This window comes from Schistocerca americana, chromosome 4 (genome assembly GCF_021461395.2).
Source record: "Schistocerca americana isolate TAMUIC-IGC-003095 chromosome 4, iqSchAmer2.1, whole genome shotgun sequence".
NCBI classification, from domain to species: Eukaryota; Metazoa; Arthropoda; class Insecta; order Orthoptera; family Acrididae; genus Schistocerca; species Schistocerca americana.
Window position 1 is genome coordinate 554,281,590 of NC_060122.1, and position 25,969 is coordinate 554,307,558.

Sequence of the window (25,969 nt, forward strand, 5' to 3'; positions counted from 1 at the left end):
CCTACAGTAACGAAGGTAACTGTCTGGAATTATTGTATTTACTAGCTCAAGAAGAGCAGGTAATCCGAGGCCATCTATCATCATCTTCAACCTTTAAAGGAACCTCTCCAGTTATACAGAACGATGTAATAGAAATGATAATTCACCCAGTTAATGAGAAAATAAAATCTGAAATTCTGAACTTCAATTTCATTTCGATTCAGGCTGATGAAACATTAGATGTGTCACGCAAGAGTCAAATGAGTATAATACTCAGGTACTGTATTGCAGACAAAATTGAGGAAAGATTCGTTGGATTTTACGATGTTTCTGGAGATAAAACTGCTGAAGGTTTGTCAAACATTATTCATGCAGTATTGAAAGACGAATGTAGAAGGAAAAGTGGTTAGTCAAACGTATGATGGCGCTTCAGTAATGGCGGCCAGAGGACTACAACAATTGGTGAAGTAGTCCTGTCCCTGTGCATTGTTTTTCATTGTTACGCACACCAACTAAATTTGGTACTGTTACATGCCTCCGAAATCATACCGACAAGTACGCATGTTTGTAAGTGATCTTACTGCATTCCATTCGTTTTTCAGCAAATCATCAAAACGAACTCTATTGCTAACTGAGAAAGGATTTAAACTGCCACATGGAAGCAACACTCGCTGGAACTTTAGTTCCAGAGCAGTTTCAACAATACCTAGTCATTTCTCAGAGCTGATGATACAGACTCTCAGTGGGACCCAGAATCTTTCAGCTGTACTGTGGAAATGAAACGATGGATAGATAATCCTACATTTGTCTACTTGCTTTGCTTATACTGAGGATGCTTTGTTTATGTTAATCAGATCTTTAAAGTTCTTCAGTCAAAATCTGTCAGTATAACTGCTTGCCACGGCGAAATAAGAACTATTTTAGAAACTTACACAATTAAGAACGGAAACATTAATTGTTGAATGCATTAAATGCAGCTTGTGTTTGAATGGCAGCTTATCGTTCTGTGACAGTCAAAAGACATCTCTCAGGGCACTAACTTACGAGATACTGGATTTGCAAATTGTTCAGATGGAAAGAAGATTTCAAGACTTTCCCCATTTTCAGCTTGTTGAACTTTTGAACGAAAAGTGTTTCCCGAACTATCAAAAAGAATTCCCAAAGTTGAAAGTGCTTCAGTTATTAGAACAGTACCCTTTTTTCAAACAAGAACAACTTGAAAATGAACTGTGTTAAACATATACGCTGATGAGAAAAAAAGCTCATCTCCAAGAATCCTCTTAAGGTACATGGTCAACAATGATTAGACACTGTTTATGAAGAAACAACGAAGTTCCTGCGTTTGGTTTTGACCCTGCCCGCAACTACATCAAGCAGTGAACAAAGCATGAGTTCTCTTAAACGAGTGAAGAATTATTTAAGGAATTCAATGTCCAACACCCAGCTGTCGTGTTTGAGCACGTTAGCAATAGAAAATACACTACTTGGAGAGCTATCCAGTGATCAGATCTTTGTAGACCGAGTTATAGACTTATTCGTGGAAAAAAAAGACAGGCGCATTGTGTACAAGAAAATATAAGTGCTAATTCTCTTGCTGCTGGAGTTCTACAAATTTGTCATCATTTCTTGAACAAGTTAGTTATTATTATTATTATTATTATTGGCGGTGGTAGTGGTAGTAGTAGTAGTAGTAGTAGTAGTAGTTGTTGTTGTTGTTGTTTTGTTTGATGCATTTTGTTTCATTTTGTCTCCTCAACCTCTACAACCACGCTACGCCACTGCTTATAAGTGCCATCTGGTTTCTGTATAAATTGCAAATAGCCTTTCGCCCCCTGTATTTTACCCCTCCCACCTTCAGAATTTGAAAGAGTATAACAGTCAACATTGTCAAAAGATTTCTCTAAGTCTACCAATGCTAGAAACCTAGGTTTGTTTTTCCTTAATCTATCTTTTAAGATAAGTTGTTGGGTCAGTATTGCCTCGCATGTTCCAGCATTTCTACGGAATCCAAACTCATCTTTCCCAAGTTTGGCTTCTACCAGTTTTTCCATTTGTCTGTAAAGAATTCATGTTAGTATTTTGCAGCTGTGACTTATTAAGCCGATAGTACAGTAATTTTCACACCTATCGACACCTGCTTTCTGTGGGATTGCAATTATTACATTGTTCTTGAAGTATGAGGGAATTTGCCTGTCTCATACATCTTGCTCACCAGATGGTAGAGTTTTGTCATGGCTGGATCTCCCAAGGCTATCAGTAGCTCTAATGGAATGTTGTCTATTCCCGGGGTCTTTTTTTGACACAGATCTTTCATTGCTCTGTCAAATTCTTCACACCGTATCATATTTCTCATTTCATCTTTCATTTCCATAATATTGCCCTCAATTACATTTCCCTTGTATAGATCCTCTGTGTACTCCTTCCATCTTTCTGCTTTCCTGTCTTTGCTTAGGACTGGTTTTCCATCTGAGATCTTGATATTCATACAGGTGGTTCTCTTTTCTCCAAATGTCTGTTTAACTTTTCTGTAAGCAGTATCTATCTTATCCCTAGTGATACATGCCTCTACATCCTTACATTTATCCTCTAGCCATTCTTGCTTAGCCATTTTGCACTTCCTGTCGATCTCATTTTTGAGATGTTTGTATTCCTTTTCGCCTGCTTCATTTACAGTATTTTCATATTTTCTCCTTCCATTTATTAAATTCAGTATCTCTTCTGTTACCCAAGGATTCCTACTAGCCCTCACCTTTTTTCCTACTTGATCCTCTGCTGCCTTCATTATTTCATCCCTCAAAGCTACCCATTCTTCTTGTACTGTATTTCTTTCTCCCACTCTTGTCAATCGTTCCCTAATGCTCTCTCTGAAACTCTCTATAGCCTCTGGTTCTTTCAGTTTATTCAGGTCCCATCTCCTTAAATTCCCAGCTTTTTGCAGTTTCATCATTTTTAATCTACAGTTCATACCCAATAGATTGTGGTCAGAGTCCACATCTGCACTTGGAAATGTCTTACAATTTAAAACCTGGTTCCTAAATCTCCATCTTACCATTATATAATCTATCTGAAACCTTCCAGTATCTCCAGGCCTCTTCCATGTATACAACCTTCTTTCATGATTCTTAAACCAAGTGTTACTACCTATGATTAAGTTATGCTCTGCGCAAAATTCTACCATGCGGCTTCCTCTTTCATTCCTTACACCCAGTCCATACCTGCCTACTACTTTTCCTTCTCTTCCTTTCCCTATAATCGAATTCTAGTCCCCCATGACAATTAAATTTTCGTCTCCTTCACTATGTGAATAATTTCTTTTATCTAATCATCCATTTCTTTTCATCCGCAGAGCTAGTTGCCATATAAACTTGCACTACTGTGGTAGGCGTGGGCTTCGCATCTATCTCGGCTACAATAATATGTTCACTATGCTGTTCGTAGTTGCTTATCTCTGCTCCTATTTTTTATTTATTATGAAACCTACTCCTGCGTTACCCCTATTTGGTTTTGTATTTATAACCCTGTATTTACCTGACCAGAAGTCTTGTTCCTCCTTCCACCGAACTTCACTGATCCTCACTATATCTAGCTTTAACCTATCCAATTCCCTTTCTCAATTTTCTAACCTACCAGCCCAATTAAGGGATCTGACATTCCACACTCCAGTCCGTAGAACACCAGTTTTGCTTCTCCTAGTAACGATGTCCTCCTGAGTAGTCCCCCCCCCCCCCCCCCCCCCAGAGATCCGAATGGCGAACTATTTTACCTCCAGAATATTTTACCCAAGATGATGCCATCATCATTTAACCATACAGTAAAGCTGCAAATGCTCAGGAAAAATTGATTTCAGTCATTTGCAGTACCAGCACAGCAAGGCCGTTTTGGTTTATGTTACAAGGCTAGATTAGTCAATCATCAACACCGTTGCCCCTGCAACTACTGAAAAGACTGCTGCCCCTCTTCAAGAACCACATGTTTGTCTGATCTCTCAACAGATACCCCTCCATTGTGGTTGCACTATGGTACAGCTATCTGTATCGCTGAGGCACACAAGCCTCACCACCAACGGCAAGGTCCATGGTTCATGGGGAGAGATAGGGCCCATACATTTATGATACGGCCCATACATTTATTAAACAAAATAAGTTATCCTCACATCATGGCTTGCAAACAATCTTACTCGCAGCAAGGCAGGAGTGACAAAAGTTCAACTTATCAAATATTTCTCAAATTTGGAAATAAGTGCCACAGATGTACCAGCCTGTGATGTATGATAATTATGATAAACCGAATCTCTCAGATGATCTAGAAAAGAAGAAACTGATATTTCATTGTGGAGTTAAGTATCCTGACTGTGTTCTCAATGATAGCAGATGTGTGGATCTGCTTCTGGTGTTCTGTTTCCAGTTTATGTTGCTTCTAAAAGTGAAAATTTGTATGATACTTAGACACAGGTAGGACCCTGTTGCAATGAACAGTGCTGTAGAGGTGGAACACACTGCAACAGAACTCAAGATGGTTGGTTTGACAGTGTAGTATTTACAGAAGGGTTTAAAAAAGTGCTGCTTCCTCATGCTAAAAATCTGCTCAGAACAAAGATGATGATAGGAGAGAACCTAAGTTCACTTTTCACAAATGAGGTCTTCAGCTACATGTAGAAAATGACAAAGTTTGTGTGTATCCCAGCCAACTCAACTCACTTACACAACCTTTGGATGTGGGTTTTTTCATCCCTTGTGAAGACCTGCTGGAGTGAAATAGTAACTGATTTCAAAATAAGCAGTCCTTGGTTCTCAATTGTAACAAAGGCAATGTTTCCAATCCTTCTTAATAAACTCATAAAAACTCTAGTGGATAAGATTAAGACAAAACTCCAAAATGTGTTCTTGGTATGTGGAATATTCCTATTTAAAAAAGAAGCTGTACTCTCTAAACTCCCAGTTGAATAGGATATGGAAGAGAAAAAGAAAGCTGTAACTGAATCTCTGGTTTCTTATAAAGACTCTAAGTGAAAAAAAACAATAACTCTTTCAAATGCAAAAAGAAAGAAAACTGATGTAAGCCCTGGCCCTGTTTGAGTTGTTCTTGCGTTGAGCATTGGTCCAAAATTATTCACAAGAACATCAAATGAAAATGTGTGAGCATTACATAAAAATTTCAAATTGTCTGCATGTACAAATGATATAAATGATCCTCAGCTTAGTTGGTCCAAGTCATCCACAGTCCACTCAAAGACCAAGAGAAATCTCTTCCAAAAGTGTAGTTATTCTTTGTCAGAAGATAAACTTGGTGTAATGAAATTGCCAGAGACTACAGAAACTGAGGAAAGTGATTCTGATCCCTCAGGCAGACCTGTTGTTGAAAATTTGCTGCTCACTTTGTACAAGTGTCAAAATCTTTTTTCAAATTCCTTTGTTATAGGGAAAGTAGTTGGGGGTAAAAGGGGCAAGCAAACTTTTCACTGTGTTTGTGTTATTTGGTTGCAGCAAAGGAAAAGGGAGTCAATATAAAGGGGGTTCACATCCCCCCAACTCAATGAAAACTACTTGTTTTTCAAAAGAGCTTGTTATATTCACTGTCCCATTCTGTGATGTGACTGGTAAGTTGCCTCCAACAGAGATACAGGCTGATGGACATAGAATTCTGTGTAAATTTCTGGGGATGGTTTTAATAAAAGAAGTTTTATGTTTTTTGTCAATAAAAGTTTTTTGTAGTGTGTTTTAAATAAAGAAATGATAATTGTATTTGTAGAAATTTGTGTTTCACTAATACTTGGATTATCAACATTTTACAAAACATCCAGTTTTCAATGGGGATTATTCAGATCCATTTACATTGGTCATACTCTTGCTGCACTACACTAAAACTTATCCCAGGACCACTCTGCACGTGTTTATAATAAAACAAATTTGAGTGTGTCAATTTAATCCCACATCGCAGGGGTTTTCCACTAACCTATGAAGAATATAACATACACAGTGCACTGTGGGTGTTTGCATAGAAATAATGTACAATAATAAAAATCATCATGAATAGAAATTCATAAATGCAAGCGATATTCTACGAAACATCAAAAAAGTGTCAGTCTTACCCCGATTGATGGCCAGTAAGTGGTGGATGAGAGGGTAAGGAAGGGACACCTCCTTGTCCCAGGAATGAGAAATTATCCCTAAAGGCGGAGGAACCATTAACATGGTCAACGGCAGGATGATTCAGAAGGCAATGGGAAACCACTGCATTAATGATCCCATACAGGATTCCCAAATAGAAATATGGTCACGTCCAATTCAAAATTTTCTGGAGTATCAATTCCCTCATTCAGATCTCTGAGGGGGAATGTCTTGGGCGAGGCTGTAAGGAGTAAAGGAATAAAAGAACAGGTGATAATTGGAACATGGAATGTCAGAACCCTATTAAAAGCTGGAAAACTATAAGAGATTAAGATGCTGATGGAAAAGTCACAGCTGGACATATTAGGAATCTGTGAAACTAGGTGGGGCAGTAACGGTAATTTTATGTCGGGGGATTTCAGGATAATTGACAGTGGTAGTGCTCAAACAGGAAGATAAAATAAAACTGATGCATATGAGAATAGAATCGAGGATCTCTACATTAGTAAGCAGTGGTATTAACCAATAACCTAATAAACTGTTATTTGGCAGTTGTAATCTCGTGTCTCTATCATAAAAAGTTGGGTCATCAGTCTCAAAGGAAATTCAAGTTTCTTTCTTCTTTTGTGATATGGTACGGCAGTTTTGTCAACTTGTGTGCTGTCACTTGCAAATGTAATAACAATTTTTCAGATTGACATGGAGCCAAAGTTTAAGACCCATTTTGTGTGTGCTACATGACCATGACATAAGAAGTATGCATATCTTCCTGAAGTTCTCAGGCGAATTGATACATAATACAACCCAATGGCTGTCAGGGTAAGTATCAGATACAAATGCAAAGGCTCAGTCTTTAATATTCAGTTGGCCCTAGGAACTGTCACTACACTCACCTATGCAAATGATTTGTATTTGTGAAAATGGTAGGCTGAATCTTGGTTCAGAGTCAACACTAAACTGTAAGTCCTTCTACAATTTGTTAGGAAATTCAGTTCACAAAAGCCAGTGGAAGGAAATGACATGTGGTGCAAACCAGCTTTGGGATCAAGGGTAGCTTTACATTGTCACACTACATGAGTAATGCATCAGTTTCTGAAGGGTAGCACTTGCACTTCCCAACACTAACACCCACAGCAGTTAGCTTGTGATGTGTGTCTTGTGGAGAATGTTTCTGTGAGGATTAGATGGCATGACCTAATAAAAAGGAGTCACAATCAGCTTTTAGCTCAAAACTGAACTCTAACTGCCAGCCAACCACTAAGTCAGCCATTCACTTCCTTAGGGAGTCATTCGGACATCAGTATGGAGGTGCTTGTGGCTAGCACTAACCTCTCTAGGGTGTTAGTGTTGGTTTTTCTAAACTGCAACCACTACTTCTCATTCAAGTAGCTGTTTAATTGTCTTCATTCCATCCTCCTTCCAAGGGAAAACACACATGTACTGGGAATCAGACACATTGATTACACAGCTGTGTAGTTCTTCTGAAGAGCAGTAGTTTTCATGTTTGTGAGTATGTATTTTGAGTGTCATTGATATCAATGATGGTCACATTTACCAGTGCACATTGTTGTCATCCCTGGGTAGTGTGTATATTTCAGAATGATATTTTTCCTTGTCAGGTGAATAGGAATGTCAGCAAATGGCTGGCAGTGAACAGTCAAGAGTTTAAAGTATTTATTTGGTCACAATTTCACTAAATATTAAGCCAGAAGAACATACTGATCAACATCTGAAATCTTCTTAAGTGTATACTTTGATGGTATGCAATACAAAAATGTGGTGCCAGTCCCCAAAGACACCTTTTGACACTGCGTTGCTTCCATTTAGTTTAACTACTGGAGAAGGTGCAAATGGGTGGTTGGGTTCTGCATCAGGATGCTGCCGGTGCAGTAGTACTTCCATAAAATCTTTAGATTATGACATAGTTTCCCCATGAGGACACCCCTTCCCTGCAAGAAAGGGACCATCCATTTACCATAGTGGAGTGAAATGTTCTTCTTATAGCTGGAGAAAAGTAGGTATTGCAAGGTGCATAAATTAACTTTCTTAACCTTCCTAGGAACTTATAAAAATATATTCAATATATTAATTGTTCCTAACTGAACAGAGGCAGAATTGAATTGTCTTCCAGTTTTCAGTGAGGGGGCACTGTAACAGCGCACTTAACAGAGGTCTGTGTGAGAGTGCTCGATAAAAACAGTGAATAGTGTTTTATTTGTCTCATAACATACAATTTCTAATCATATGATTAGTGTACAGGAGACACGTCAAAAAAATGGATAACACAACTTAGGCCTAATTGGTACAAAGAATTTTAACATTAATATAAACTTTTATTTTTCTTTCCTCCCTTTTGTGAAGGACAGCTACATTTACACACAAGACTACATGTAAATTTATCCTGCTCAAATGTTCAGTTCATCCTTCATGAACTCCACAACAGTGTAGTAGCAACGTTTGACAAGTATATCATATAGCTTTGTTTTCAGTGTCTCTAGGTTCATACTCAGAACATTCTTTCCTTTTAGCTTGTTATGAATTTTCATTGCCATATACTGAGGAGACTGCGCATATATAGGTTTAAGCGATGAGTGGGAAGCATAAAATTGTCTTTGTTTCTCGTGTTATACATGTGATTGAAAGAGTTTTTTCGAATAACTCTTAAATTGCTATGTAGAAAGATGATAATATCATAGATGTATAAGGAGGGAACTGTTAATAACTGTTGTTTTTCAAATAGTTGGCGACATGATGTCCTTGGATGGGCAGTACACATGTTTCTTATTATTCTTTTCTGTAACTTTAGAATGTGCAATATATTGCTTGAATTTCCCCAAAAAATAATACCATACCTTACAACTGATTGAAAGTAGCTGTGGTATGCAATTTTCCTTGTATTCGTGTCTGTTGCACCAGCTAATATTTGCATAGCAAATGCAAAACTACATAATTTTTTTAACAGGTAGTCAACATGTTTATTCCAATTTAAATTTTTATCTAGGTTTAACCCTAAAACTTCACAGAATCCACTTCTTCTATATCCTGATTTTTATGAGTTATTTAATTTCTTGGGGCTTTGACTGTTTTGTTCTGAACTGGACCATGTGGGTTTTGGAGATGTTCAGTCTTAATCCATTCAGTTGGAACCATGTTTCTAGTTTGTTTATTATGTAGAGAGGGATGTTTTCTGGCTCCTGGTTTTCAATTAATACAGATGTGACATCTGCAAATGAAATCGATGCAGCATTTATATTGTTCGGTAAATCATTAACATAGAACAAAAACAAAATAGGTCCTAGAATCGAGTCTTGAGGGACACCTTGGGCTACTGTTTTCCATTTTGAACAGTAATTTGCTGCATTTCATGAGACAATCACTCTTTGTTTCCGATTTGATAAGTATGATGTAAGCCAATTTAGAACATTACCCTTGATACCATACTTGTCAAGTTTATAGATGAGCAGTGCATGATTTACAGAGTCAAAGGCTTTTGTGAGATCACAAAATATTCCTGCAACTTTATTATGGTTGTCTAATGATGTGCTGATCTTGTCAATAAACTTGTTAATTGCATCAGTAGTACTTTTGCCACGCTGGAAACCAAATTGGTTGGAAACCAAATTGGTTTCCGTAATAATATCATATTTCTCCATAAAATTTCGAATCTGCATACCAGCAGCATTTTCAAAGATTTTTGATAGGACTGGAAGGAGGGAGATTGGACGATAATTCCCCATATCCTCTCTTGACTCTTTTTTGAGCAACGGTTTTACTTCTGCATACTTCAGCACCTCTTCCTTGTTCAAAGGATTGGTTTATTATTTTAGATAGTGGGTATCCTATTATTTTACATACAAATTTAAGGACTTATGCTGGTATTCCATCCCAACCTGCACAATTTTTGTTTTTTAGTTTTAATATAATTTTTTGTACATCTATTGTTGAAACTGTTTTGAATTTTGTGAGGCATTCAGAATTATGATTTAGTCCAAAGGGATATACATTGTTCTCATAATCTGCAACTTTAACCTCTGGTTTCACTACATTAATGAAAAACTCATTGAAGCATTCTGAAATTTGAGCCGGATTTACAATGATCTCATCTTCAAGCTTAATTGTACTAATTCCATGTCTAGAGGCTTTGATCCCTAATTCGTGTTTCACAACTGACCACACTGCCTTTGATTTATTCCCATGTTTTAAGATTAATTTATTATTTGTCATTTGATTTGCTGCTTTGACAACTTTCTTAAATGTACTTTTGTATCGTTTAACATATTCAATAAATTCAATTTTTTTTATTATGTCTTAGTTCCTTATGTAGCTGCCTTTTCTTACCACTGGAGATTTTTATACCTTTAGTGATCCATTTTAATTTTGTCATTTTATTAAAATAAGTTTTTTGTGGAAAAATTTCATTGAAAACACTTAGAAAATCCCTTAGAAATGCTTCAAAATTTGCTGTGCATGAAATATTTTTATCAAAGTGCCATTCTGTCTCCTTGAGCTTATCATGGAATAGAGTCAAAGTTTCTTGGTTGAAGATCCTTTTTACATAAGCTTTTTTACATGGGACTTCTCTACCTGCTCTGGGTAGCTCAATGAATAATGCTGAATGATCAGAAATTCCTAGATCTAGACAAAATTTATACCCATCTTCAAATACGTAATTCGTTAAAATATTGTCAATTCATGTAGCTGACTGAGCATTTTCTCTTGTAGATTCAGAAAAAATTTAATTTGAAGCCATATTTTTTATTAAGTCTGTAAATTTTGATACCTCACATGTTTCATTCAACACATTGATGTTGAAATCAGCAGCAACCACAATTTTTTTCCTCTTTTCTTTACTGAGTTGTTCTAACAAACTCTGAAATTTACGTAGGAAATGCTCAGTTGTCACCTTCCCTGGGATTCTATAAATTGATATTATAACAACATTTAAGTCCTTTAACTCAACACAGCAACCCTCAAAAATACACTCTTCATTAAAACAATTGAAGTCACATCTTACATGGTAATCTAAATCAGAATGAATGAGTATGCATGAACCTCCTCGTGACTTATTTATTGTACAAAAGCTGGTAGCTACCTTGAAGTTTTCAATTTTATTTAAGATTTTTATGGTATCACTATTAAGCCAGTGTTCATTTAAACAAATTACTTTAACATTTAGAAATTGAGATAAAAAAACTTGTAGCTCATCTAACTTAGAGCTTCTGTCACATGAGCATTCAGCACTTAAACCATTTATATTACAATGCATTATATAGTTACTACTAAGATAATCAATTTTATTTTTAAAGACCTAATATTTAATAATGAGCCATCCTCACAAAAGGGTAGGTCTGGATTCTTCAGTGGCAGCCCATCAGCTTGCTCACTTGGCTTGTACATTTCTTTGTCACTTTGATATTGTGTACTTACATCCGTAGTTACATTCTTGATGGCACTGGATCTGGATGGTGCAGAAGTGATTTCCCTGGTGCCAGCCATAAAAAATCACTGTTCCTCTCTGGAGCTTTCCTTGTTCTGGAAGACACACGTACAGGAGCTTGTTTGTCTTCCAGTATTTTTGGAGCTTGCAAAATTTGTGCTTCATTTCTTTTTGGCTTGAACCATTTCGTAATTTGAGTTTGTTTCCCAGCTTGAATGTTACTTTCTGGCCTATTGGTTTTAAACCATTTCGTGATTTGACACTGATTGATGGCTACATTGTTCGCTGCATGAAAAGAACGCTTTGTTACTTGTGATCGATTTACACATAGCTGATACAAGTATTTTGGAACTAATCACTGCAAGAGCTCCAGGATAGCATTACAGTGAGGGCAGCTTTAGTGTCAGTGAAGAGTAACCCTGGGTGTTAGAGATGGCTATTTAGCTTTGCAACTTGGCTCACCTCACACAGAAGTGTTTCATGAGTTTGCACTTTGTGTTCACATCTTGTTGACCAAAGTATTTAAATCACTGATAGCTGTGTTTGCATCTTGCTGACCATAGTATTAAAGTCACTGATAGCTGCTGTTTTGCAATAAATAACATTCTGTTCGAAAGTGCTCCAAAATTTGGTGAGTCAAAAGATATGTAAGTTCCACATGGCATGACCAAAATTTGGCACACCCTGCTTTGGTGCCAGGCACAAGTGTAACTAGGGAAGTGCTTTGTTTTTTGTATTGTTTTGGGAAGCCACCATGCTTCAAAGTAAATTGTATTTCCTTTCAAAAGATCAATAAAAATCCTTTCCTACTGAAAGCATTTATTTTCTCATTTTTACCTGTGTGACCGAGAGAGCGCATCATGAGCTTGTGCTTTCCGTAAACAACAAGTATGTAGATGTTGCTAGATTCCAGCCCTTCAGTCTGCAGGGTGATATGCAATATTAAGGTAAGTGCATTTAAGAGGATGTGCATTAGCACACTATCTGGACACCAGCAAAAAGGGTGGAGCTATGTGTGTTACTCACTCACCCAATCTCACAGGATGAAGCACTTATTGATGCACCCTAATAACCAGCAAAGAGCATAATACTGGAGCTGTACAATATACCTGATGGTACAGCCTGTTTTGGGGCCATTGTACCTTACCATTTTGTTCTTAATTTTTGAGGAGACAAATGGATTGTTAAGCTAATATTTTTGCTTGGTGCTCAATTCTTCATTTTCTTCCAGCACACAACTAGGTACATCTATAAAGCACAAGAAGGCATAGTCCTAATGTCATTGCCAGGCACACAATTGGTTTTGGATGCACTGCTGTGACTGCAGAGATTGCCTGGAATGTGACTGGCAAAAGAGAACAGTGAAACTCTAACTTTTGTAGTGAATAACATACCAGTAAGGAATGTCATGGTTAAACAACTGGACACCTACCAGTCTCATAACAATAACTGCCACAAGCTACAGCACACAAGTGAAGGATACATATGAAGCACCTGAACATTCCTTGAAACAATTTTAAGACACTGGCCTCATTAGAAGCAAAGAAGCCCCTTTCTCTTAATGACATGTATGTCATAGAAAAGTCATTATAAATATTCTGCAGTACAGGAAAAGATACTTTTAATTTTTGAAAATAATGCTCTCCACAAAATCAATTCCAGGTACCTTCAGTCAAGCTACATTTACCATACCACTTCGCTGAAGCTATGTCATTGCCTGAACATGCTGCTACTTTACATGAAGAATTGTACAAGAATCCATTGAGACCATACTGGACCTCTATCTATTCTGAGACAACTGTAAGCTGTTATGGATACCAATGATCCTCCTAACCATCTTAGGCATGATGATGTGTTGTGGTTTTGGTATTTCCATATTTCTGTCTACACCCTGTACCTCCAAGGACACTGCCTTAACTTGTGTAAAGTTGATGCATTGTTTTAACAAGTGAAGGCTCCACAAAAGGGTTATCAGTTTTCTGTACATCTGCATGTGTGGAGCCTTTGCTTGCTAAACAGTACATCAGAAACATTACACAAGTTAAGGCAGTGTTCTTGGAGGCACAGGGTGTAGACAAAAATATGGAAATACCAAAAACACGACACATTTATCAAGCCTAATGCAGTGGAGGAGAATCACTGGCACTCATAACGTCTTCCACGTGTCTTAGAATGGATAAATAAACGTCCAGTATGTTTTTCAAGAGATTCTCATACTTTTTACCTGCAAAGTAGTGGCAAGTTTAGGTAATGATGATGGAAGTAGATAGTGATCCCACACTCTTCTCTCCAAAGCTGACCACAAGGGCTACTGAAGTGATCGCGCATAGGCGGGGCGGGTGGCCTTGGTGGCCGGCTGGACTGTCCTGAATTCACTCTATAAGTAGACAGATTTACTAGCAAATCAACAACATTTTGGTCCTTAAAATGAATTCTGGTAAACAAGCTAAAAATGCCATAAGCTACAAACTGATTTCTTTAGATTTTAAAGCCTGTTCTGGTAATTACAATGCATCTGAAGATATACTGTATGCAATTTTCTGTCTTGTATTGATATCAAAAGCATTTCTCTTTAATTTCAAAAATCTTTGTACATCCTCGTGAAATGTCTTAATGGTTAGGTTAAACATAGACACAAAACTGTTTTCATATTACAAGAAGTAGTGTGCTGTCTTCAGAAATGTGATTAAAGCTTAGAGAAAATCCTCCTTTTCTAGCAATTCAGATAATAAATTGAAATCTTTACATGGACAATAGTTAAACAAGAAACAAAGTGATCAGTTACAAAGTGCAAAGACTCTATTATTATAGAAAATCAAAATGATAAGTAGTAGTGGTCAGGTAGCCAGCCTATTTAATAGTCATTTCTTGGAAGAAGCTCAGAAGAATGTTATGGAGAGATCAAGGATTAATGGAGAAGAACACATGTAAGAAGCAATGCCAGTTATACCTACACACAGGCAAATGACAATTATTCCTTTCCAAATAAATGAAGAAAATAATTAACTCTGTCAAAAGCAAAAAATCCTCAAAAGTTTTATAATACCCAAATAAATCACTAAAGTACTATTTTTCACATTGTATATGCAATATATTCAGTCACATATGCAATATGTCTACATCAAAGGTATATTTCTAGACACATTGAAATATACGAGCAGCTGTGGGGTGACAGTAGTGTCTTTGACTATGACATTGAAATATACCAAGATATTTTCATGCTTTTCTATAAGAAATGTTGTATAACAGATATGAATAATTGCAGGCTAGTGTTGTTGCATATCTCCTTCCTGAAGGTGCTGAAAAAGGCTACTGCACAAGAACAAGAACATTATTAAGACACAAAGCAATTATAGACTTTGATTGTGAGTGGGCATTGATTGAAATCAATGTGGTAAGTCAAAACTTGTGCCAGAGAGGATTTGAACCTGAGTCTCTTGCTTTCTTGACAGATGCTCTAGAGGACCACTGAGCCATCCAGACACAGCGGTCATTGCAACTGCCCAGACTACTGTAGCTCACCTCCCATCAGACTCAAATTCTCACAGCCAATGTCTGTAACTCCTTTGTGTTTCAATTCATAATGGCTGCTCAATCAAAATGGTGCTAACATTGTTACTCCAAAATAAGATGCTGTCACTCTCAGTCTGTATTTCAAGCTGACCTCTCCTCAAAACATGCTATTTTTCAATCCATAAATCAGTTTACACAAAATAAAAAGACAAAATGCAGCCAATTATTATTTTCTGTGACTTGTCAAAAGTATTTGATTGTGCAATGTACAGTACCCTCCTAGGCAGCTCAGGTATTATGGTGTCAGTGATCTTACTGGCAAATAGTTGTCATCCTCCGTGATTTAAAAAAAAAAAAAAAAAAATGCAGAGTGCCACACAAGGAAACCCAGAGAGTGTATACAATCAAGCAGCGTCTACAGTGTGGGCAATAATTACCACATAAGCAAAAAATAGAATCTAACAGACAGTTATACTATTATAATCAAGAGGAAAGAAGAAACTTCAATGCTTGAATTTCTTAAAAATTAATAGTTCATTCTCTGCATAAGGACTGTCAATGAACTCAGGTAAAATATGTTACATGCAATTTTGAACTGCATGAGGCCTGATCACACCATTAGAAATAACGCGTGAGGATAAATCAATAAATGAAACAGAATATTGTAAATTATTTGGTGGTTTCACTGATAGGGAGCTGAACTAAAAGATACATGTTACAGATCTTAAATTTTTAGGCTCTGCATGTTTTGCATTACATATAAGAGCAGATTTTGGAGAGGAAAATGTTAATTCATTAATTGTTTTCAAAAAGGTAACTTACTTTTCTTATTGTTTGTTTCTAATTCCTTAAGGCATCATATTCTAGGCCAGCCTGTCATTGAAGAAGAAAGTTATTTTTGTACAGAAGCATGCATTAAGGATAATATGTACTGTCCACCCTAGAACCTCTTGTAGACAGCTCTTTAAACAATCAGGCATACAGACAACAGCTTCATAGTACATTTACTTCCCTATGGACTTTGTTCTCAACAATTGATCACAGTTTGGCAACAACAGTGTCGGTCATAAATATAATACTAGACAGATAATGTGGAAGTGTGGATTTGGAGTGGGTACAGGATAGAGGATGGGAAAACTGTTGGGTAGTGGGTGTTGGTGCACTGAGTTAACAGAGATAGAGGCTAAGAGGATTATGGGAGTATAGTGTATATCCATGACTCAGCCTTCATGTGGCACTGAAATGAGTGAGGTATGCAGCCTTAGATTAGATTAGATTTACGTTCATTCCAATTGATCCATAGTGAGGAGGGCCTCCAGGATGTAGAACATGTCAGAAAAACAATAATACGTGACAAGTATTTACAACTCAAACAAATCAGCTAATGTACCATTCCACAGGTCCCAAGTGGAATGATCGTCATTTTTTAATGAACACTATATGAAAGGATCATTTTACAAATACTAATGCACTGAATTTAAAATAAAAAAGTTTTTTTATTTATTTATAAGGTAATAAATGTGTAATACAACTACTATAATACTTATTTACAATGGACACATTACTGCACAGATATGATGCAGAAGTTGAACACTTACCCAGTGATGTAAAAAACTTAACAGACAACTTGAAAAACAAAACAAAATCGTATCAGCTAGCCAGTTTTTTCTACTCCACTGAATGATTTCTAAACCTTCGTATTTCAAAAAAGCTCCCATAATCCTCTTAGCCTCTATCTCTGTTAACTCAGTGCACCAACACCCACTACCCAACAGTTTTCCCATCCTCTATCCTGTACCCACTCCAAATCCACACTTCCACATTATCATCATTGTGCACTGCATGAACTCACAGGCTCTGTTGCCCGTGTATCCCATTTCTAGCCCATGCACCTGCTGCATCTCCCTCCCACATTCCTATCTCACACACCTGTTGCCTCCATCTGAGCTGACAGCTACCCTCCCACCCACTCTACCTACCACCTGACACAATCGCTCACCCCAGTCCACCGACCAAGATTAGATTAGATTAGATTAGTTATTCATTCCATAGATCCATAAAAGAGGGAATCCTCCTGGGTGTGGAACATGTCAGATAAACACATAACAAAAATGTAATTAGAAAAACTTGAGTTTCATTAATTTTAATGATTCTCAGTCAAAAAACAGTAAAATTATGTACATTAATTAAATTTAAACTTCTAATATTTACAGGTTTAATACTTAAATCTGCTTTCGTTAAATCTTATCATTCAGACATTTGCTAGTTTCTTGGCTATTATTACCTAAGTATTGTCAAAAATTAAAGTAATTATTCATTTCAGTGATCCTCAGTTAAGAACAGTCAGATTATGTACAAGATTTGAAATTAAACTTCCACTATTTACAGACTTAAGACTTACATCTGCTTTCCATACATCCATCATTCACACAGTAGGTAGTTACTTGGCTGTTACAACCAAGTATTGTCAAAAATTGAAGTATAATAAATTTTCATTAAAATGGTCTACTGCACTTGCTGAGATACTTATGGATGTAATAGAAGGAGTTGGCCACCAAAATTATTTTAAATTATGTTTAAATTGTGCCTTGTCTGAAACTAAACTCTTAATGGTTGCTGGTAACTTATTGAAAATATGCGTTGCTGAATACTGGACTCTTTTCTGGGCAGGAGTAAGTGATTTTAAATCTTTATGTATATTGTTCATATTCCTAGTATTGATACTGTGTACTAAGCAGTTAGTTGGAAAAAGAGATGTATTAATTACAACAAACTTCATTAAGGAATAAATATACTGAGAAGCTGTGGTTAATATGCACAATTCTTTGAATATGTTTTGACATGATGTTCTTGGATTTACACTAGTCATTACTCTTATTATACACTTCTGTACTCAAAAAAAATTTTTCTGTTTGTGGATTTACCCCAAAATATGATACCATATGACATAATGGAGTGAAGATAAGCAAAATATGCCAGTTTTTTTATATTTATATCTCCTATGTCTGGCATCATTCGAATTGCAAACACAGACTTGTTTAGGCACTTTAGTAGTTCGTTAGTATGTTGCTCCCAACTGAATTTATTATCAAGTTGTAATCCCAAGAATTTTACACTCTCAACTTCTCCTATTTCCATGTTGTCATATTTTATACACACACCAGAAGGAAATCTCTTGTAAGTTCTGAACTGCATGTAGTGGGTGTTTTCAAAGTTTAATGACAATGAGTTGGCTATGAACCACTTATTAATGTCAGTAAAAATTTGATCAGCTACCCTTTCTAAATTTATATTTGATTTACTATTTATTGCAATGTTTGTATCATCTGCAAATAAGACAAACTTGGCATCTGGTAATGTAACAGATGACAGGTCATTAATATACACAAGAAACAGTAGTGGACCTAGTATGGAACCTTGGGAAACACCAAACTGTACTGCTTCTATTTGGTGAGTGATCACCTTTAACCCTATATTATTTGCAAAAGTAAAAGCTCATATGGAGTTCAGTAATCTCAATAAGATCCCAAATAACTATGACACAATTGTACACGACATTCTCTTTCATATTGAACACCACAGTCCTTTACTAAGCATGGTAATATTAGAGATGCCATTGCCATACTTTCTTACTTCAGTCTTTGAACTGTACAATATTCTTATATATTTAATACATTATTAATACAGGACATGTTCTTAGATATATTAAAATGTACATTGTTATGCCGCTCTGTAAGAAAGATTACTGCACAGATGTCAATAACTACCAGCCAGTCTCATTTCTTGCATCATTTTCCAAAATTTTCGAGAAGGCATTGTACTTATGTGTGTGCCTCTCATCCATGTAGTAACAATGTACTTAGTCAACTACAGATTGGTGTTACGTACAAAGTTCACACATACACAACATGTGAGCGTATCTTTGTGCATTTTTTAAATTGATTAAGCAACCATTCATCAAATATTTGATATTTTGTACATTAATACATATTTTTAAATACTTCACACATTACAGCAAAATTGATTCAATATCTTAAATAATTATATGCATTTAATACAGTACAGTAACGAATTGCAATATAATATATATTGAAACAATAGTGCAGTAGCACACTAACTATGTATGTGCATAACTGCCTGAGCCTGAGCTGTGTATTGCAGCAGGGCTGAGGGCAGGTGAGTGGAGGGATTATCACTGTAATTATTCAACAAGGCCAGAGAAATGTTAAGAGACAGGTTAGCTTGCTGCAACAATGAACTCAGCAGTACTGCTCAGTAAAGGCAAGGGGAAAGGCAAATATCTACCCTAACAGTGGCAGTGGACACGTGACAACAAGCTTGCTGCTGACTACTAGAAGTACTGGACATTTTTGTAACAAAATTATTCTTAGTCTCGCAGATCTACCAGGACAACAGGACTGTGCTGGATGAGGCCACAATGCAGACCTGCCAGTAGAAGTTCCCGGTTCAAGGCCACAACAGGGCAGCAGCTCTACAAACTAAGTCCCTCCCCAACTTGGTTCCATGGTGCAGCTTGCCATTCCAGGTCAGTGCCAGCAGTGGAGCCAACCCCTGCCCAGAGGGCAACAGGTTGCTGCCCATACACACCAGCCATTTATCACCATTGCAGGATGGGCATGCCACCATGGTGGCCATCCACCACTGTGACATAATTGGACATCACCCAGAGTCTTAGAAGATACAGTAGCATGGAGTACATGCTGCTGGTACAAAACCATGTGGCCAACTTATGTAACAAGGCTGCCACTTTTTGGTTGAGGGTCTGCATCAGCATCACAGGGTATGCACACAACCAGCCCAGAAGAATTCAGCGGCCAGCTAGTTACTGATGTGATATATCATGCACAGAAAATGCTTCAATAAAGATCTTGTTACATTTGCAGCTGGCAATCTTTGAACACTCCTGGCCTCCCACCTTGCCTTCACTACCTCATCGCACTGTCCTGGCACAGAGCCACCTCTCCGTGCACTGGGAAGGGAGGACGGGGGCTTACTATAGTATACTGAGGTGATGAAAGTCATGGGATACCTCCTAATATCATGCCAGACCTCTTTTTTCCTGGTGTAGTGCCGCAACTTGACATGACATAGGCTAAACAAGTTGTTGGAAGTCCCCCCAACAGAAATACTGAGCCATGCTGCCTCTATAGCCATCCATAACTGCGAAAGTGTTTCTGGTTCAGGATTGTGTGCACAAACTGACCTCTTGAATATGTCCCATAAATGTGCAATGAAATTCATTTCAATTAAAGTAGGAGCTGAATCATTTGCTGAAATTGTTCAAACTGTTCTTCAAACAATTGTGAACAATTGTGGCTCGGTGACATGGTATATCATCATACTTAGAAATTCCATTGTTGTTTGGTAACATGAAGGCTATGAATGGTTGCAAATGATCTCCAAGTAGTTGAACATGACCATTTCCAGTCAATGATCAGTTTAGTTGGAGCAGAGGACCAAGTCCACTCCATTTAAACGCAGCCCACACCTTTGTGTAGCCACCACCAGCTTGTACAGTACCTTCTTGACAACCTGGGCCCTTGGCGTCATAGGGTTTTCACTACACTCTAAACCTACCATCAGCTATCACCAACTGAAATCTGGACTCATCTGCCTCATCTGACCATGCTCTGGTTTTTCAGTCATCTTTGGTCCAATTGATATGGTCATTAGCCCAGGAGAGGCTCTGCAGGCAATGTCGTACTGTTACTAAAGGCAGTAACATTAGTCATCTGCTGCCATAGTCCACTAATGCCAAATTTCACAGCACTGTCATAACAACACATTCATTGTACGACTCACATTAAATGCTGCAGTTATTTCACACAGTGTTGCTTGTCTGTTAGCACTGACAACTCTACGTAAATGCCACTGCTCTTGGCCATTAAGTGAAGAATGTTGGCCACTGTGTTGTCCATAGTGAAAGATGGTGCATGAAATCTGGTTTTCTCAGCACACTATTGACACTGTGGATCTTGAAATATTGAATTCCGCAACGATTTCCAAAATGAAATGTCTGACCCCCACTGCCATTTCATGTTCAAAGACTGTTAACTCCCAACATGTGGCATAATCACATTGGAATCATTTTCACATTGGTCAGCTGAGTACAAATGATAGCTCCGCCAATGCCCTTTAATACCTTGTGTATGCCAGATATTATCGTCATGTATAAGTGCATATCACTACCCAATGACTTTTGTTACCTCAGTGTATAATCAGATATATAGTACAGTAGATCACAAAGGTAATTTTAGATACATAATAGAATGAAGGAAACAATTTAAATTTTTGTCAACAGTGTAACAGTAGCTATCATGCAAATGCGTTTTTAGAGCGAGTTTGAATTTTTGTATTTCTATTATAGTATTGATGAGGTGGAGAAGTTTATTGTAAAGTTTTTTGCCAGTTTGCAGTGGTTCATTTTGTCTGAGGGCTGTGAAGATCCATTTCTTGTCTGATGCCACATGTGTGAATTGCTTGTCTTGTATGTAGTAGATTTTTTTTAGCCTCAAACTTTCTTTATGTAGATAACTACTTCAATATAATATAGAAAAGGCATTGTTAGTATATGAGATGCTTTAAAAAGGTTTGAAACAGTTTCTGTGTGCAATATTTTCCGTTGTCATTACTATCCTCTTGTGCTACAAAACAGCTTTCGCTTATTGGCGAGATGCAACAAAAAATTATCCCATATTGCAGCAGTGCTTCTGTTTGGCCATAATACACATTTTTAATATTTCTTTTGTCATACACCTAGCAAATATCTCTATGCCACAACATACTGTCCTTAGCTTTTTGCTGATGTAATTGATGTGTTTGTCCTACTTCATATTTTCCCCGAATCCATATTCCTTGAAATTTTGTTGAGTTTACAGTTTATAATTACTTATTAAATAGATTTATGCTATGGGTTAGTTTACGTTTATTTTCCTGTCCTGTCCTGAAATGTACTATGCGACAATTTTCTCTGTGTTAACAAGGAGACTGTTAGTGCTTGGTTGGTTGGTTTGTGGGAGGGAACCAAACAGCAAGGTCATTGGTCACATCAGACTAGGGAAGGATGGGGAATGAAGTCAGCTGTGCCCTTTCAAAGGAGTCATCCAGGCATTTGCATGAAGCGATTTAGGAAAATCACAGAAAATGAACAATGATTTGAAATGTTGCCCTCTTGAATGCAAGTCCTGTGTGCTAAGCAGTGCGCCATCTTGCTTGATCAACACTGTTAGTGCTAAACCATTCTACTTCATGTGAAATTTTGTATTGTAGTTCTCCAGCATTTTTGCGTTTCATCAATATATTTGCATCATCCACAAATTTGATTTACTCTTGGGAGTTAGTGGATGACTCTAGGTCACCGATAAATATCAATAACAACAATGGGGCCAGAAGAGAACTCTGGGCCATAATGCCCATAATGCTCTCCACAAAATCAGTTCCAGGTACCTTCAGTCAAGCTACATTTACCATACCACTTCGCTGAAGCTATGTCATTGCCTGAACATGCTGCTACTTTACATGAAGAATTGTACAAGAATCCATTGAGACCATACTGGACCTCTATCTATTCTGAGACAACTGTAAGCTGTTATGGATACCAATGATCCTCCTAACCATCTTAGGCATGATGATGTGTTGTGGTTTTGGTATTTCCATATTTCTGTCTACACCCTGTACCTCCAAGGACACTGCCTTAACTTGTGTAAAGTTGATGCATTGTTTTAACAAGTGAAGGCTCCACAAAAGGGTTATCAGTTTTCTGTACATCTGCATGTGTGGAGCCTTTGCTTGCTAAACAGTACATCAGAAACATTACACAAGTTAAGGCAGTGTTCTTGGAGGCACAGGGTGTAGACAAAAATATGGAAATACCAAAAACACGACACATTTATCAAGCCTAATGCAGTGGAGGAGAATCACTGGCACTCATAACGTCTTCCACGTGTCTTAGAATGGATAAATAAACGTCCAGTATGTTTTTCAAGAGATTCTCATACTTTTTACCTGCAAAGTAGTGGCAAGTTTAGGTAATGATGATGGAAGTAGATAGTGATCCCACACTCTTCTCTCCAAAGCTGACCACAAGGGCTACTGAAGTGATCGCGCATAGGCGGGGCGGGTGGCCTTGGTGGCCGGCTGGACTGTCCTGAATTCACTCTATAAGTAGACAGATTTACTAGCAAATCAACAACATTTTGGTCCTTAAAATGAATTCTGGTAAACAAGCTAAAAATTGCCATAAGCTACAAACTGATTTCTTTAGATTTTAAAGCCTGTTCTGGTAATTACAATGCATCTGAAGATATACTGTATGCAATTTTCTGTCTTGTATTGATATCAAAAGCATTTCTCTTTAATTTCAAAAATCTTTGTACATCCTCGTGAAATGTCTTAATGGTTAGGTTAAACATAGACACAAAACTGTTTTCATATTACAAGAAGTAGTGTGCTGTCTTCAGAAATGTGATTAAAGCTTAGAGAAAATCCTCCTTTTCTAGCAATTCAGATAATAAATTGAAATCTTTACATGGACAATAGTTAAACAAGAAACAAAGTGATCAGTTACAAAGTGCAAAGACTCTATTATTATAGAAAATCAAAATGATAAGTAGTAGTGGTCAGGTAGCCAGCCTATTTAATAGTCATTTCTTGGAAGAAGCTCAGAAGAATGTTATGGAGAGATCAAGGATTAATGGAGAAGAACACATGTAAGAAGCAATGCCAGTTATACCTACACACAGGCAAATGACAATTATTCCTTTCCAAATAAATGAAGAAAATAATTAACTCTGTCAAAAGCAAAAAATCCTCAAAAGTTTTATAATACCCAAATAAATCACTAAAGTACTATTTTTCACATTGTATATGCAATATATTCAGTCACATATGCAATATGTCTACATCAAAGGTATATTTCTAGACACATTGAAATATACGAGCAGCTGTGGGGTGACAGTAGTGTCTTTGACTATGACATTGAAATATACCAAGATATTTTCATGCTTTTCTATAAGAAATGTTGTATAACAGATATGAATAATTGCAGGCTAGTGTTGTTGCATATCTCCTTCCTGAAGGTGCTGAAAAAGGCTACTGCACAAGAACAAGAACATTATTAAGACACAAAGCAATTATAGACTTTGATTGTGAGTGGGCATTGATTGAAATCAATGTGGTAAGTCAAAACTTGTGCCAGAGAGGATTTGAACCTGAGTCTCTTGCTTTCTTGACAGATGCTCTAGAGGACCACTGAGCCATCCAGACACAGCGGTCATTGCAACTGCCCAGACTACTGTAGCTCACCTCCCATCAGACTCAAATTCTCACAGCCAATGTCTGTAACTCCTTTGTGTTTCAATTCATAATGGCTGCTCAATCAAAATGGTGCTAACATTGTTACTCCAAAATAAGATGCTGTCACTCTCAGTCTGTATTTCAAGCTGACCTCTCCTCAAAACATGCTATTTTTCAATCCATAAATCAGTTTACACAAAATAAAAAGACAAAATGCAGCCAATTATTATTTTCTGTGACTTGTCAAAAGTATTTGATTGTGCAATGTACAGTACCCTCCTAGGCAGCTCAGGTATTATGGTGTCAGTGATCTTACTGGCAAATAGTTGTCATCCTCCGTGATTAAAAAAAAAAAAAAAAAAAAATGCAGAGTGCCACACAAGGAAACCCAGAGAGTGTATACAATCAAGCAGCGTCTACAGTGTGGGCAATAATTACCACATAAGCAAAAAATAGAATCTAACAGACAGTTATACTATTATAATCAAGAGGAAAGAAGAAACTTCAATGCTTGAATTTCTTAAAAATTAATAGTTCATTCTCTGCATAAGGACTGTCAATGAACTCAGGTAAAATATGTTACATGCAATTTTGAACTGCATGAGGCCTGATCACACCATTAGAAATAACGCGTGAGGATAAATCAATAAATGAAACAGAATATTGTAAATTATTTGGTGGTTTCACTGATAGGGAGCTGAACTAAAAGATACATGTTACAGATCTTAAATTTTTAGGCTCTGCATGTTTTGCATTACATATAAGAGCAGATTTTGGAGAGGAAAATGTTAATTCATTAATTGTTTTCAAAAAGGTAACTTACTTTTCTTATTGTTTGTTTCTAATTCCTTAAGGCATCATATTCTAGGCCAGCCTGTCATTGAAGAAGAAAGTTATTTTTGTACAGAAGCATGCATTAAGGATAATATGTACTGTCCACCCTAGAACCTCTTGTAGACAGCTCTTTAAACAATCAGGCATACAGACAACAGCTTCATAGTACATTTACTTCCCTATGGACTTTGTTCTCAACAATTGATCACAGTTTGGCAACAACAGTGTCGGTCATAAATATAATACTAGACAGATAATGTGGAAGTGTGGATTTGGAGTGGGTACAGGATAGAGGATGGGAAAACTGTTGGGTAGTGGGTGTTGGTGCACTGAGTTAACAGAGATAGAGGCTAAGAGGATTATGGGAGTATAGTGTATATCCATGACTCAGCCTTCATGTGGCACTGAAATGAGTGAGGTATGCAGCCTTAGATTAGATTAGATTTACGTTCATTCCAATTGATCCATAGTGAGGAGGGCCTCCAGGATGTAGAACATGTCAGAAAAACAATAATACGTGACAAGTATTTACAACTCAAACAAATCAGCTAATGTACCATTCCACAGGTCCCAAGTGGAATGATCGTCATTTTTTAATGAACACTATATGAAAGGATCATTTTACAAATACTAATGCACTGAATTTAAAATAAAAAAGTTTTTTTATTTATTTATAAGGTAATAAATGTGTAATACAACTACTATAATACTTATTTACAATGGACACATTACTGCACAGATATGATGCAGAAGTTGAACACTTACCCAGTGATGTAAAAAACTT